The sequence below is a fragment of the Hipposideros armiger genome, unplaced genomic scaffold (genome assembly GCF_001890085.2).
Source record: "Hipposideros armiger isolate ML-2016 unplaced genomic scaffold, ASM189008v1 scaffold_11, whole genome shotgun sequence".
In the NCBI taxonomy this organism is placed as follows: Eukaryota; Metazoa; Chordata; class Mammalia; order Chiroptera; family Hipposideridae; genus Hipposideros; species Hipposideros armiger.
Genome location: NW_017731361.1, coordinates 5067321 through 5082690, shown reverse-complemented (window position 1 = coordinate 5082690; position 15370 = coordinate 5067321). Strand labels below are relative to the sequence as shown.

The 15370-nt window shown below is 46.0% G+C and overlaps 1 protein-coding gene across 5 annotated transcripts in view; it reads right to left on the bottom strand.

Moving 5' to 3' along the window:
- Positions 1-15370, bottom strand: part of ARHGAP26 (Rho GTPase activating protein 26) — a 426643-nt gene that overhangs the window by 377730 nt on the left and 33543 nt on the right. The window lies entirely within an intron of this gene.

The following is a 15370-nucleotide window of genomic DNA, read 5'->3' as shown; positions in this document are numbered from 1 at the left end:
AGGCAGATCTGAGAAAACCTGCCCAGAGCCATGCTATCAGAACCCCTATTCCCAGCCACATTCCCAGCCTTGGGACAGGATGACAAGCTAAGGGAGAGAAAGCAGAACCTTAATTACAACCCCAGAGTCCATTATCATTCATACATCATTCCTAAAACCTGAAGCCCGGAGCAGACAATGAACCTGTTCAAGTTCACAAATCAATTACCACTAAAACTTCGAGTAGATCCAAGTCTGGTCAGAAACTTTAAACAAGGCACCTGATCTTCTCAATGTTTGTGTGGATGATTTTCCAGTAAAAACAATGCTAATGCATCCACTTTCCACCATCTTTGCAGGAGAGGTGAACAGTGCAATTCAGTAAGTGTGGATGAATGACCATCCTGGGAGAGGCACTGAGCCAAGCACTGACGCTGTGCCCATCTACCCACACCATGAGAGGTGGGCACCTATACAGCTGCCAGGGTGGTGGGGTGCAGTCTATGGTCAGGGGATGGGAGTAACAAAGATGGCTGGCTGAAACGGCGGCCAACCAAAGATCCAGTACCACCCACGGGCCACCTAAGGTCCTCAGCCTTCATCATGTCTTCAGCAGGAAAACCCATCTTACTGAACTAAGGCTGTCAAGGAACCATCCTGTCCGGGTCCCTCCCCCTATATCTCTGACTGTTCTTCACTTGGTTCCCTGCTTTCTACTTTCACCCTCAGAGACAGATGGTCCCCCAAGTTCTACCCAAACCCCTTGCTATAGACTAAATGTTTGTGTCCCCCTAAAATGCACCTATTGAAATGCTGCTCCCCAATGTGATGGTATTAGGAGGTGGGGCCTTTGGGAGGTAATTAGTATTAGGTGAGGTTATGAGGGTGGGGTCCCCATGATGGGATTAGTGCCCTTATAAGAATCCAGAGAGAGCTTACTTCCTCTCTCTGCTCCCTACCATGGAAGGAGGCAACGAAAAGCCTACAACCTGGAAGAGGACTCTCACCAAAACGGGACCATGCTGGCACCCTGATCTCAGGCTTCCAGCCTCCAGAACTGGGATAAGTAAATGTCTGTTGTTTGTAAGTCTGTGGTACTTTATTATAGCAGCCTGAACAGATTAAGACACCCCTTCTCTCTCCCGTGGCTTCAACAATAATTATGGGAAGGGGACAGTCACTTCTCCCCCTTGCCAACCCCATTCCTGCTTTTCCAGACATCCGTCGAGCTTCGTCATCTGACTGCTGTGCTGGCACCTCCATCTGGGCACCTCCCCTCCCACCTGTTTCTCTGCCTGAGTTCCACATTTCTGGCACAGGGAAAAGAACTAACATTTACTGAACTTGCAACACTTGCCAGGGTGCTTTCCATGTTCCTGCATTTAAAACAATCATTAAAGTCTTAGGTGCACGAGATGCAAACCACCATTCCCATCACTGTCTGCCTCCTGGCTCTAACTAGCCACCAGGGCCCTTCAATGTTCTCTCTCTTCTGTCTGACCCCCACCTAAGCCCTCTTCCTCCCACTCTCTCAGTGCCTCCCAGCTGGCCTCCCACCCCAGTCTTTCCTCCATGCACACTGTCCTAGATACTATCTTCTTGGAGCACAGTGCTGACCACATCACCCCCCTGCTCAGGACCTTGTACTGCACGTCCCCTTTTCCTCCACACCAGCCCCAAGTGCCCTGCCTGGCACTGGAGGCCTGCCACAACCTGGCTCTCACAGACCTTCCAACTTACTGATCACTGCTTCCCCACAAGCCTGCTGGGCTCCAGCCAAACCACCTGACTCCCACCCCTGAAGCCAGGCTGTACTTTCCAAGTCTTTGCTTATATACTTCTCCCTATCTAAGGCACCTGTTTCTCCCATTGCTTCAGACCCAACTCCTCTTCCTCCAAGACCCAGTGCAGACATGGCATCGCCTATAAGGTGCCTTTGTATATTCCCACCATGGAATACTGGCCCCTCCTGTGAACCCTGGCTTCCCTTGGGGACTCCACCTATGGCACTATTTAATGGTATTCTCCTCTATGAGACTGGGTGCTCCTTAGGAGCAGGGACTGAATAGACTTTATCTCTGCAGCCCCCACAGTACCTATCACAGCTCTTTTCACCAAACAACATCCATTCACTCATCAACACAGGGTTACTCACTGTCTACTATGCACCAAGGTATGACAGGGTGCTCGGCATAGAATGGTAAACAAAACAGGACATCGTTCCTACTCTCATGGGCTTCCATCTAGTGAAGAGACAAACTTCAATAAAATCTTACCAAATGAGTGTACAATTAGGAACAGCTCTGTGCTGCAGAAGAGAAGAAACAGGGTCCTATAGAAGCACAGAAGGACCAAGAGGGCCAGCCAGAGGAGTGAGGCTGAAATGAGTCTGAGGGATGAGTGGTGAGAAAGGAGAGTGACAAAAGTCCTCTGGTCCAGGGAACAGCCTGTGCAAAGGCCCAGAGGTGGGCGAGAGCAGCGGGCCAGCGTGACTGGAGAATGCAAAGTGAGCAGGAGAAGGATGCAAGAAGGTGACAGAGACAGCTCAGTAAATGTGTAAAGTGGATATGAATACATGACCCTCAACTAATTAGCATTTTTTTAAGATTTTATTGGGGAATTGGGGGAGAGAAACAGCATTGGGGAATCAGGGAAGGGGAACAGACAAGTTGCTGTCCTTTTGTTCTTCAGTCTAGTTGTGGAGGACGTCGCCCCACTGGCCCATTTTGGTATTACCATTGTGCTCTTCCCAGGTGAGGCAGTTGCTCGCCGGCCATTGGACGGCCGCTCATGGCAGCTCACAAAAGCACACTCCAGCTGCAGCCCAGCCACACTGCAGCCTACGACATCACCGGCAACTCATGGCAGCCCAGCTCCAGGTCGAGCTGTTGTTCACTATCTTAGCTGTAGAGGGCACAGCGTCACTGGCCCTCATGTGGGATCCGAACCGGGGCCCTGCTGCCCAGGGTTGGCATCTCAAGCCAACTCCTAACCAACATGCCACTTGGCTGGCCCAGATTAGTATATTTTTTTAGCCAATGAAACTAACCAACCTTAGATCCATAACAGAACATCAAATACATTTTAAAGAAATTTCCTCTGTAAGTGTGAGTGTTCTCACCAAAAAAAAAAGAAAAAGATTAAAGTAAGTTCTCCTAGCTAGAAATGGAAAAGTACACATGGTTGGAACCTGATGAAAATCATGTAACTCCCTAAGTCATACAATGCTATTTTATTCTTAATTAGAAGCTGGCACTAGACTGGGGAAGCTGCCTGTCAATCATCCTGCACTGATAATAACAGCAGAGGTGGCTAACAATTGTTGAGCACTAACTGAGGGTGTTACATGTATTATCTCATTTGATCTTCACTACATGAGGCAGGTCCCATTATCATTTTCATTCTACCGATAAGAAAACTAAAGCTCAGAGAGATTTATAATTCGCTCAAGGTCACACAGGTGAGGAACAGTAGAGCCATGATATAACCAGGTCAGTGGGATTCCAAAGCCTGTACCCTTAACCAACAGACTACATTGTCTCACAAACTAGCTATATTGTCAGCATGTCTGGAACTATATATGTGTGTGTGTGTGTGTGTGTGTGTGTGTGTGTGTGTGTGTGTGTGTGTGTGTGTTTGTTGGGTTTTTTTACCTCCCCTTGTTGCACTAATATATAAGCTACTAAGCACTGACCAGGTTAAAAATATAAAATAATCTTGGAAAAAATGCAGTGAAATTTCTGGTGTCAGCTCCCTTCCTGTTCCAGGCCCCCTCAAAGCACCCCAACTCTTCCTCCAATTTTAATAAAGAAAAGTTTTCCAGTTCATTGCAATACTTAATATCCTGAAAGAACAGGAATTGGAAACCAATGCATCTTCTCAGGCTACCTCTCAGCCAAAGTCAACAGACTCCAAACCCCTCTTGTAGGCAGTCGCTGTTTACAGAACATCTAACCGGAAGGAGAGGGGGGGTTTCAGATTACTGGAACACTCTAGCTGTGGTTTTCCCAACTCTTGACAAAGTTCTGAGTCTTGTCTGAAGGACAGTATCACACTTCCCCTGTCAACAAATCCCTCCCCAAAGTACTTCAACTATTCCATCGCAAATCCTGTCTGGAAGGAGCCAGGACAGAGGGTAAATGATTGAAGCTTACCTTTAGGTTGTGGGTGAAACTGTGCACGTACTTGAGGCCGACTGACCTTCCCAACTGGCCTAGGTCACCACCAAGATCTCATTAAACTAGTAATGGCGTCCATCACAGAGTTGACACCCAAGCCTGAAGCTGGCTCACCTTCCAGTCCTCCTACTACCCTCAAAGACCCATCTGGGGCCGGCCGAGTGGCGCGATGGTTAAGAACTCACTTGGGATGCCAGAGGGCCCCGGTTCGGATCCCACATGTGAGGGCCAGTGACACTGCCCTCCACAGCTGAGATGCTGAACAACAGCTCAACCTGGAGCTGGGCTGCCGTGAGTCGCCGGCGACGGCGTAGGCTGCAGCCCCTGTGGCAGTGGATTGCCATGGGCTACCGTGTGTAGCCAGCAGCCAGCGTGAGCGGCCAGCAGCCGCAGTGAGCGGCTGTCCAGAAGCCGGCGACTGATCTGCCTCGCCAGGGAAGAGCGCAATGATGGTGCCAACTTGGGCCAGTGAAGCAACATCCTCCACAACTAGATTGAAGAACAAAACGACAGCAACTTGTCTGTTCCCCTTCCCCCAACTCCCCAGCACTGTTCCCATCCCCCCAATTCCCCAATAAAAAATCTTTAAAAAAAAAAAAAAAAAAGACCCATCTGAGCAACTCAAGGCCTAGATAATATGAGTGTATTTTAGAACTTCGTTCACGAAACCCACTGCTATGAGCTGAACTGTGTCCCCTAAAACGCATATATCGAAATCCTAACCCAAGTCCCTGAGAATGTGACTGGACTTGGAGATAAGGCCTTTAAAGGGGTAAATAAGGTTAAAGGAGGACATATTGGTGGCTCCTAATCCAATAGGACTGGTGTCCTTATAAGAGATAAGGATTCAGACAACTACAGAGGGAAGACCATGTGAAGACAGAGGGAGAAGACAACCATCTACAAGCCAAGGAGAGAGGCCTCAGAGGAAACTGACCCTGCCAACCCCTTGATATCAGATGTCTAGATGCTAAAATCGTGAGAAAGGAAGTTTCTGTTGCTTAAACCACCCAGTCTGTGGTCCTTTGTTATGGCAGCCCTCGCAAACTACAACACACACCGTTCAGGTTGTTCCAAACTCTAAGAAATTGCCCTGCCACTCCTTGCTGGGCACAGGCAGGCTGGTGTCACTTCTGAAGCAGTCGGCTCATACAGCTTGGCCACTGGGCCCAAGTTACTGTAAGACACGCTGCTGAGCACTTGAGTCAAGGGAGATGTTTGCCTTTCGGGGACAGGGGACCCAGAACAAAACCTTACGTTTGTGTTTTAACTACAGAAGTGATAAATACCACTTTTATGTTTAGAAATGAGTAGAATTAAAATGCAGTCAAACCCATCCAAAGACAAAAACACCAGTACCCTCTGTTTTAGATCAGCCAAGCTATCACAGGCTTTTCCTGTTCACAGGAATAAAGAATTGTGCTAAACAGATCCTTACAGCACACTACAGGGCCAGGATCTCTGACCAAACAACCCTCACACTACAGGAAGAGAGGAGGAGGTACTGGGGGGAAAGCAAGGGAGAGGGGAGACTTTCTCGGCTAACAAAAGGACAAAAGCTCCCTTCCGCAAAACGTCATCCAGGGCATGAGAATGCCAACTCGTCATGCAGCGAGGTGATGAGTAAGCTGATTTCAGGGGGGTGGCCAGGGGTGTTTAGAGTCCTGTGATTAGAGGAGGAGGCTCCAAGCCATGCAGGCTGTGGGGCCTCGAGAAAAACTTACAGGCTAAGAAGTAAGGAGAGAATACTTCAGTTGGGTGCTGCTGAAACTAACGCAGGAGTGGGCTCAAAGGGCTCCAAGCCTGGTACAACGCCAGGCACCTAGGTATCATAATTAAACAGCGAGCAGTTAGTAAGCAATCGCTGAGCGAGGCACTATACTGAGCACCCTTCATCTACGCCAGCTCACTAAAACCTCACAATGACCATAGGAGGTAGGGCTATTATCACTCCCTTTGCACAGATGAAGATAACACCAGAATATGAGCTCAGTGAAGGCATGGGTTTTCTCCTGTTTTGTTCTCTAATATATTTTCCTAGAGCCTAGAGCGGTGGCTGGCACATAGTAGGCACACAACGTTTGTTATGGAATACGTGTGTTGTCAATGTCGCAGAAGGCGCAGGCCTGGGATTTGAACCCAAGCTGAAGGCCCTCAGATCCCACTCTTAGATTCTGCTCTGCCACACGGGGTGGAAAAAGTTGCTGAAGAGATGGGAAGGAAAATTCCTGGTGTGTAGACAGTTTGGTCAATGGCACATTTCACGTGCGCCTTCATTCGGCTCCTCAGCCCCGGCAGTGTGACTCTGTGCCCAGAGGACACAGCAGCTCTCCAAGGGGCCAGTGCCCGCAGACAATGGGAAAGGGGGCCGCCGAGAAGGCTCCCTCCCCTTACACCTGTGACACTCCGAGGCCTCACGTACACTGACTGTGTTGTATCCAGTAACTCGTTTTAGTGTGGCAGGGGGAGATGGAGGAAACGTTTCTGGAAGCGGGCCGATTTATTCACCTGACTCTCCAGGAATCTGCTGGCCAGAGCTAGTACAACCTACAACTGAACCTCCCGAAGCGTGGTAAGCACACCCCTCTGCGGGGTGCACAAAGTCATTTTATGACAGGTGGCACATAAATAACCATCAGAGTCGGCAAGTTGATACCTACGGTTACTATCTATGTGGGGCAAATCAGACTGGTGCTTTATTTATGGCCAAGTTATAAAATACCCCTTTAAAACTTGTCCTTACAAACAAGAACAAGTATTCTCATTTTAAAAAAACCAAAATACGTTAGGTAAACAACAGAATAAGTGGTATGTCGATGTGGCAAAAAAATCATGAGGGAGGTGCGTGAGTGACTAAGACTGAGAAATACGGTTTCCTGGAACTTTCTAAGTTCTCTGGTCTAATGTCTCCATCTCTGCAACTCATGCATCCACACAAATATGCCATCGCTTGAAAGGAAGAGAATTTACAGAGACTAAGTTTTATATTTTCCATCAAAATCCCGAGAGAGACAGAAAGATTGAGAGACAGAGAGACAGGGAGAGCAGACACACAGACACAAAAGGCATGTTCATTGAGATATTATGAAGTTAACAACAGGGCTTGACCTGGGGCCGAAGTCTTGCCCTCTGCTTAGAGAGAGTTGTAACACAGAGCTCCTTTTGATACTATCCTAAATTCCACACTGATTCTTTTAGCTATTATTTTATGGCATGGTAGCTTAGCTCAGCCCTGTCCAAAGAATTGTACTGAGGTCTCTGGGACCTGTTCCAACAACAACACACAATGAGGCCTTCTCTCTCTGATAAAGCCAGGAACCCCTCCCTCTGTGATCTATTCCCCTACTCCTCCCAGACAAAAGTCAAGTCCCACTTTGAGAAGAATTCAGCCAGCCAAATGCTGCCTTCTCCTCCTCACCTTCCCCATTGGGGATGATCAAGTTTCAGGCTGGCTGTCAGTGGGAGGGTGGGCTGCGCTCCAGGACAGAACCTATGGGTCTGTTCAGCTCCAGGTGAGAGGAGAACGCCTTCATGGCCAAAGAAGGAAAAACTGAAAGGGAAGCAATGGTACACAACCTGCACCAATCCAACACAAGCTCCGTGACAGCAGGAACTTGTCTTATGCATGCTGTATTCCCAGAGCCAAATGCAAACAAAGTCTGGTGCTCAGTAGTTGTACTTGGTAAATAGGTATTGAAGAGATGAACAATTGAACAAACGAATGAGTGGATGAGTGGATGGATGGATGGATGGATGGATGGATGGATGGATGGATGGATAGGTGGGTAGGTAGATGGATGGATAGCTCCCAGGGCTGGGAGGAGTAAGTGAAGACGAAGTATGTTTAAGACTATTTGCTCCTTTTTTGCTTCAGAAATATCTGCAAAAACTGTACAAATAGGAGACCCCAATGGAATAATTTTCCCTTTTCACAGCCACCCCTAGCAAGTGGTACATTAACAGCAGGGGTTTTGACCCCTGAACCATCTGGGCTCATAGCACACTGCAGCAAACCGAATGCTCAGACACCGCAACTTATGTCTTGATCTCTAGTATCTGAAACAAGGAAGAGAGGAGCCACTCTGGGAATGACAATAACTTGCATCGACTGACTCAGTCCCTCCTTCTGAGAAATTCAAAGTCCTTCACATCCTGGCTTTTCTCAAGGGACTTTTATTTAGATTATATACATTTTTTCTTTTCTTTTCCTCTTTTTCTCTTTGCTTATCCTAATTTTCTAATCACTCTATGATGAACATAGATTAGTTGAGTAATAAAGATGTCTAACAGACTGATAAGACATACAAGTAAGATCACTCAAAAGGACACTGAAAGCACTTATTTCATAGGGTTCTATTGTAACATTTCTACACTACAAAATTTAACACTGCCATTTCATGCAATTGCACTCAACCAAGTCCTTTGAAATGCATGCAGTAAATTTCTGATCAAAGTCAAAGCTCATGACTTAGAACACCCAGACATACAGGCACTTATAAAGGGGCAACTGACTGACGGGCAAGGTGCCAGAGAATCAGACAAGTAAAAAACACAAGCTTAATAAGTAACATGCCATATATGGATGAAACACGTTCTGAGTTCACCCAAGAAGAAAAGCTGCTCCACATCTCTCTCTACTCCAGTGGCAGAATCTTTCAGCTGATAGGGGTCAGGGCACCCTCTGAGGTGACAGGAGAGCTTTTCTTTCTTTGTAGGGCTGGTTGGTTCATCTTGGAGCTCAACCCTGGTCCCAAACAAATGCACCATGCTCTAAGTAGCTCAAACCACCAGCTAGAAGGGGCTTCAGGTTCTGCCCAGTCCTCGGATCTCATTGTCAACGTCCAGTCCATTCCACAAAGCGGTAACAAGGAAAGCAGCAATCAGAAGACTTGATTTCTAGATCCAGTTCTCGCCAGACCCTGCGCAACTCAACCCCTTCATGCCACGGCGACTCCATTTTACCAAAAGTTAGTAACACCAGCCATATCTCACAGGTTGCTGAGGATAAAAACTAAGGCAAATGTTAAATTGTGTAGAGGGGAGGGGAAAAATTAAGTACCACTAAGCAAAATTTGATACTGGTTAGACGAATGGGATTTCACCACCTCTACCTGAGACTGAAGTTTAACAAGCAGAAGAGAGATTCAACTGTTGTTCAGTCCCACATTCTCTGTAAAATACAACATTCTTAAACTTAAAAGAGAAACGGAGAGAACCTTCCAATTTCTCATTTTCCATCTACCTTCCTCACTGGAAATGGCAAAGCATTTAAACGATGGCCTGTAAGAACTGCCGGAAGACAGCAGATAAAAAGCCCCCAGGTCCCCAGGGCGGGCAAGGGGGAAGCACGGCCCCGCAGAACCCTGTCCCGGCTGGTGCTCCTATCATGTCCTCAGCCCCAGGAGCCGGGATTGCAGCGCGGGTGTGAACTTGAACATCCTGGGGATGTATCAACACAAGGGGTGAGGAGGGCGGCCAGGGCAAAGACTTCCCAAGGCTGAATCAATAGAGCCGTCTGTAGACAGAGGGGCAGCAAATAGTGTTTTAGACACCCCAGCGCTGTGTGGGCTGCCTGGGGGGGGGGGCCTTGCCAAGCAAGGCTCAAGGACTCCACCTCCACCCCCTTTTCCCACACAAGACCTCCGCAGTAAAGCTGAACCGAAGGTGCTGAGCCTCTGGGAAGGAGAGTGGAGGTTGAAACTGCTGAACTGAGAGGCTTGGGTTTTTAAGAGAACAGGTTGGGTTTGAATCCTGGTTTGGCCGCTTACTGACTCTGCATGTCTCATTCAGTGGCAAGTTAAGAGAACAAGTTTCTAAACATTCCTGACCCTAAGCTGCTTCATACAAATAGGAACTAACCATAACTCGCTAACACAATTGTTGCTAGGGTCAGATTACATCACGCCTGAAAGCACTTAGCACAGTGTTCAGCTCAGTGCATTTATTTTCCTCTTATGAATTTCACCAATAGCATCACCACTATTGTTATTAACTGGAAAAAAAGGGCTATATGTACTTCAGGGTCGTGTTACAGAAAAATTCCACTCTCTAACTCCAGGGTAGAGAAGAGGCACTCCAGAGCAAGACTGAGGGCTTCTTTCCTCCTCAGGACCAGTGCTGCTCTTCTGTCCTGAAGATCGTACCCCAGGGCTTTCTGCAGAGCCTCCAACCTCAGCAGAAGGTCCAAAGAAAACAAACACTTACCCTGAACAGAGTCAAGTGTTGGCTAGCCCAAACATGCACATCAGATCCAACCTGTGCTTGGTTCTGCCTTCCTTACACAACCCAAAGTGACTGAACATGGCATGTGCCCATCAACTGCATGTACGTATTTACAGGGTCTGGTGTCTACGTAATAGGGTGACATGCTTGGGATCGTCCTTTCTGGTTTCACTAATCTTTCATTCTGGTCTTAGCCAGGCATCACACGAGTTGCCCACACTCCACAATCACATAAGAAAATGAAAGAGGAGGCAAAACACAAGAGCCACCATAGATGTCAACAGCCTCCTTCCCACAACCTTCTCTGGAGCAGTGAGTCCCAGATTTGAGGATTTCAACAACCAACTTAAACTAAACACACACACACACACACACACACACACACACACACACGGTTGCCAATGTTTTATTATGCCACGCACAACCACTTAAAAAATGTATATCATCATTCAATATAAAAAGAACAGTTGATTCCAAAATAGTAAGAAAGATACACTCTCAGAATAAGACAAAACCTCTGCATTACATAAATGTAGCTTTATGAAAAACTCATTATAGTATATTGCCCATATTTTTCTCAGCAAAACTGTGGGTCTTGGCATTTAAAAATAATGCTCTAGAAGGAGGCATCGCTACCTTCCTGTTAAGGACTATTAGTGCTATTAGATCATAAAATATATTCCAATACCTGTGTTCAGAAACAGCAATGGAAAGAGAAGTCTTTTGCCCACACTGCTGAATATGAAAAGAGGAGCAGCATTAGTCTTCATGGGACTCAAGCTCTCTGGCTAACTCCAGCTGCCCTTCTTAACTTCCCCAATTTAAAATCTGTTCAGCTCACCTTTCTGAATTCTGGTACTTGGCTCCACGTTACTGCTATTTTACTGGCTAGTTCAAATCTCATTCCCACTTCTGAACCTTCATGTAAATCCATTTTTTTAAGCTCTTTCTTCAAAGATCTGCTCAAGTTAAACATAAATTTACCATATGGCCCAGGAATTTCACTCCTAGTTACCTAAGAGCAATGAAAACATATACCCACACAAAAACTTGTACAAATTTTCATAGTAGCAATATACGTAATACCCAAAAAGTAGAAATGATCCAAATACCTGTGAACTGGTGAATGGCAAAACAAAATGTAGTACATCAGGTGTAGGGAACACATGAACACAAAAGAAATAAATATCCCAGTCCTTGATAACTGAGGAATGTGTGGTTTCATAGAGAGATAGGACCAGCAGATAGCGATAACTGCGGTAATTTACTGAGCACATCCTTTATGACTTGGTCACAGCACTGGTGGGTGCTTTCCATGCACTGTCACGGAAATCCTCACAGCAGCCGGGTGAGCAAGATTCTCTGGTTAGCCCCATTTCTACATGAGGAAATGGAAGCTTAGAATGTGGAACAGAGCCTGCCACATACGCACAGGTTGGTCTGACTTAAAAGCCTTTGTTCTACCTTGGCTCCTGCATCAAAAATTCATTATAGGTTGAATCGCGTGAAATTACCAATACGTTACCAACCAGTTTTGACCTACAAAAATGACAATTTCATATAGTTCAACCTAACCCAAAGAATTAGGAGAGATATATTTATACATGGATATATATATATATATATATATATATATATATATATATATATATATAGTGTGTAATAGTTACATAACAGTGAAGTGTGATATTATTATACAACTATTACACATAACTTGCTGAGGCGGACTGGAGTAGATGTTTCCTCATGTGGAAATGGGGATAATCAGAGAATCTTGCTCACAGGGCTGCTGCGAGGATTTCCGTGACAGTGCATGGAAAGCACCCACCAGTGCTGTGACCAAGTCACAAAGGAAGTGCTCAGGAAATCACAGCAATTATTGCTACCTGCTGGTCCTCTCTCTCTATGAAACCACACATTCCTCAGTTATCAAGGACCGGGATTTTTATTTCTTTTGTGTCCATGTGTTCCCTACACCTGAACACAGGGGCTGCTCATTGCTGGCGTCCTGCTCAGGCAAGGCTTCCAAATGGCGCGTGAAGCCTGAGAACACCGTTCCCCGGATGCCACCGGGATCCCTGCCTCCGGACCCAACTCCTCCGAGGGGAACTGCACACACCACCGCAGGACTCTTATGATTCCGGAAATTCCCGAGGTCCTCCTCACCACAAGTTCAGCAACACCGTAAAGCAAAGGAAGTGCCATCAGACAGATTTCCTTCGGCCTTATTTTTCAACAAAGATGTTTGGCTGCTATGCAACCGGTGTTTAGTGGATGACGGGGCTATCCGTGAAAGGCCAGGTTTCTATTAGCAACAACAAAGGATGGGGCGACAGGGGAGCTGCAAATGTGATGCCATCATATCCCTACTGCTATTCAAAATTCCTCAACTCATTTGTAGTGATCATAAAGGGAGCCAAAGATTCCAAGCAGGGCCAACAATGGGATTAAATCAGAGTTGCCAGATTTCGCAAATAAAAATGCAAGTAAACCAGTTAAACTTACAGTAAACAAGAAATATTTGGGGACTGACTTACACATCAAAATGTGTCTTTGCTTCTATGAAATTCAAATTTAAGTGGGCATCCTGTATTTTATCTGGTCACGCTAAATTAAATCAGCATCACAAATAACTATTTTCTTTCCCTAACACAAAACAATGCAATTTTCAATTCAATTAACTATTCTTTAACCACAAAAACAAAAACAAAAAAAAAAACAAAAAAAAAAACCACACACACACACACACACACACACACACACACACACAAAACTATGCAGGCCAGAAAGATAAGGTTTCCAGATCTAGTGAGAGTCTGTATATGAAGCTGGACCAGTGGGTCTAAATCGGCCACCATTCACTGAGGTTCTGCCCACACTCGGCTGATAAGCAATTTATATGCACTATTAGCTCACTGAATCCTCAAAGTAGCCCTATGAGGTTGGCCCATGTTCTACTATCTCTCTGTTATAGGCTTAGATGGAATCGAACTCAAGTTTGAGCCTCCCAATTTGAACCAAACATTTAAGTCTAGGGGCTGCTCACCGGAGTCCCAGATTCAGTCTGTCTACTCAGGTGTCCCTGAGCTAATTCCAAATTTCCAGTGCCATGGTTTATGAATTATATCTCAATAAAGTGGTTAAAAACATTTTTCCAATGTCTACTTCTCTATCAATAAAATTGAGAAACTTCAATCCACAAAACCTCTAGAGCCACTTTAGTTGGTGATTATAATTACTTTTTGTCTCTTCCATTCTACTAACAGATCTCAGCAATTTCACCTCTTATCAGCCTTCCTACTAAAATTAAGGACAAAAAAAAAGCAAAAGGTGACCAAAGTTTAAACAAGTTAAATCCTGTGAACTGGGCCCAGCTCTGTTAAAGGATGCTCTGGAAGGTAAGACTAAAATCAAAACAAAATTTGAAAAATGTCAATTTCAACACGTCCCTTTAGATCCTTCATCCCCAGTGATAATGGAGCTGGGTTACAATACAGAAAACTGTAGCCGTTACTGTACAAAACAGTATTCCCCGGCCATTAGTTGTAAACAAACGTTTCATTCACATAGAAGGTACCACAGAACAGTGGTTCTCATCGCAGTGCTCACAGCCTCTGGAGCTGCCAGGGATCTGAGAGGGAACAGATCCTCTTTGATGTTCATCTATTCAGTCCAGTTTTTATCCACTTTCCACAAGGTTACTCAATCTGACCCACACCCACTCCAGTCTCCCAGACAGAAGGCAACTATTTACATGGATACTCTAGCCAATGGCTGGCATTACGGATGAGCGTGAATGGCATGGATTTAATTCATTTTTAAAGAGCACAGTGTTTCCCTGAGAGGTGTGGGCTCCCCTGACCACAAGCGGTCGGTCAGGACAAGGCATTTTCATCCTTAGGGCTTGCCAGGAAACCGGTTGGGTATGGTGGCTTCTTCAGACACGCGAGTAACCAAAAGCAGGAAGAATTCTTCAGCGTAATTGCCTTTGGAAGGCAATTTATCTCCTTGGTAACAGTTCTAAAAAAGAAAAAGGAGGGAGGCGGGGGGAACCTCTACTAAATCTCACACCTTAGGAGGCAGCCTAGAAAATATGCCTGCTATTCACACAAGGTATCATTCCCTTTCCTCAAAGAATTACTTAGGTTTTTGTATTGTTTTGTTTGTTTTTATCACAAGGGGGCACCTCCTATTTTTCCAAATGGATCTCATGGCTTTCCTTATCTATAAAATGGAGAGGGTGGCAACCGTGATAGTATCACTACCTTATAAGGCTGTTTGGAGAATTCGGTGACAGCACATACAGGATTTACAGAAGGTCTGGCACATGGGGCGTCATCCACAGATATTCTCTATGACTGTCACTAGCCCCAGTGCAGCACCAGATGCATGGATGTCAACTTGGAGATGACAGGAGGGAAAAGTGGATGATATGTAAAATGCAATTTAAAAGGCTCCTATGGAAATTCTACAGCTCAAGACCAAAGGAAAAAAAATAAAATAAAAGCTAATCCCCGAAAACAAATTTTTAAAAGAAAAAGCAGTCAGCCCTGTGCCCCCACCAACTAACCACAGAACCACCCGTCATGCGATTACAAATGCCCCAAGAACAGGAGGAAGTGGCACCCGCAGCGAGCTGCTGACTGAACCTTACACGCGAACCCACTGCCTCTGCCCAGTGACCTGATGTTCCCGGTTGGGGAGGATCAGAAGCCATGCCACGTGGAGGTCTGGACGTTTACTTGCTTAGGCTGGAACAGAAATGAACCTGGCACCATTTCCATCTCTCTTCACCATGGCCCCTGCTGTCCTCCCACCTTGAGGCTAAGACCTTCCAGCTTGCAGACGTCACACGTACGTACAGCTAGGAAGGTCCAAGTACATGTGAGCCCATGAGAACACGCTGCTGAGTTTCCAAGAAGAATCATGGAAAGTTGGGGAATTGCTGAACTAACACTGCAAGAAGTACAAATAATGGGGCTAAACAAGAA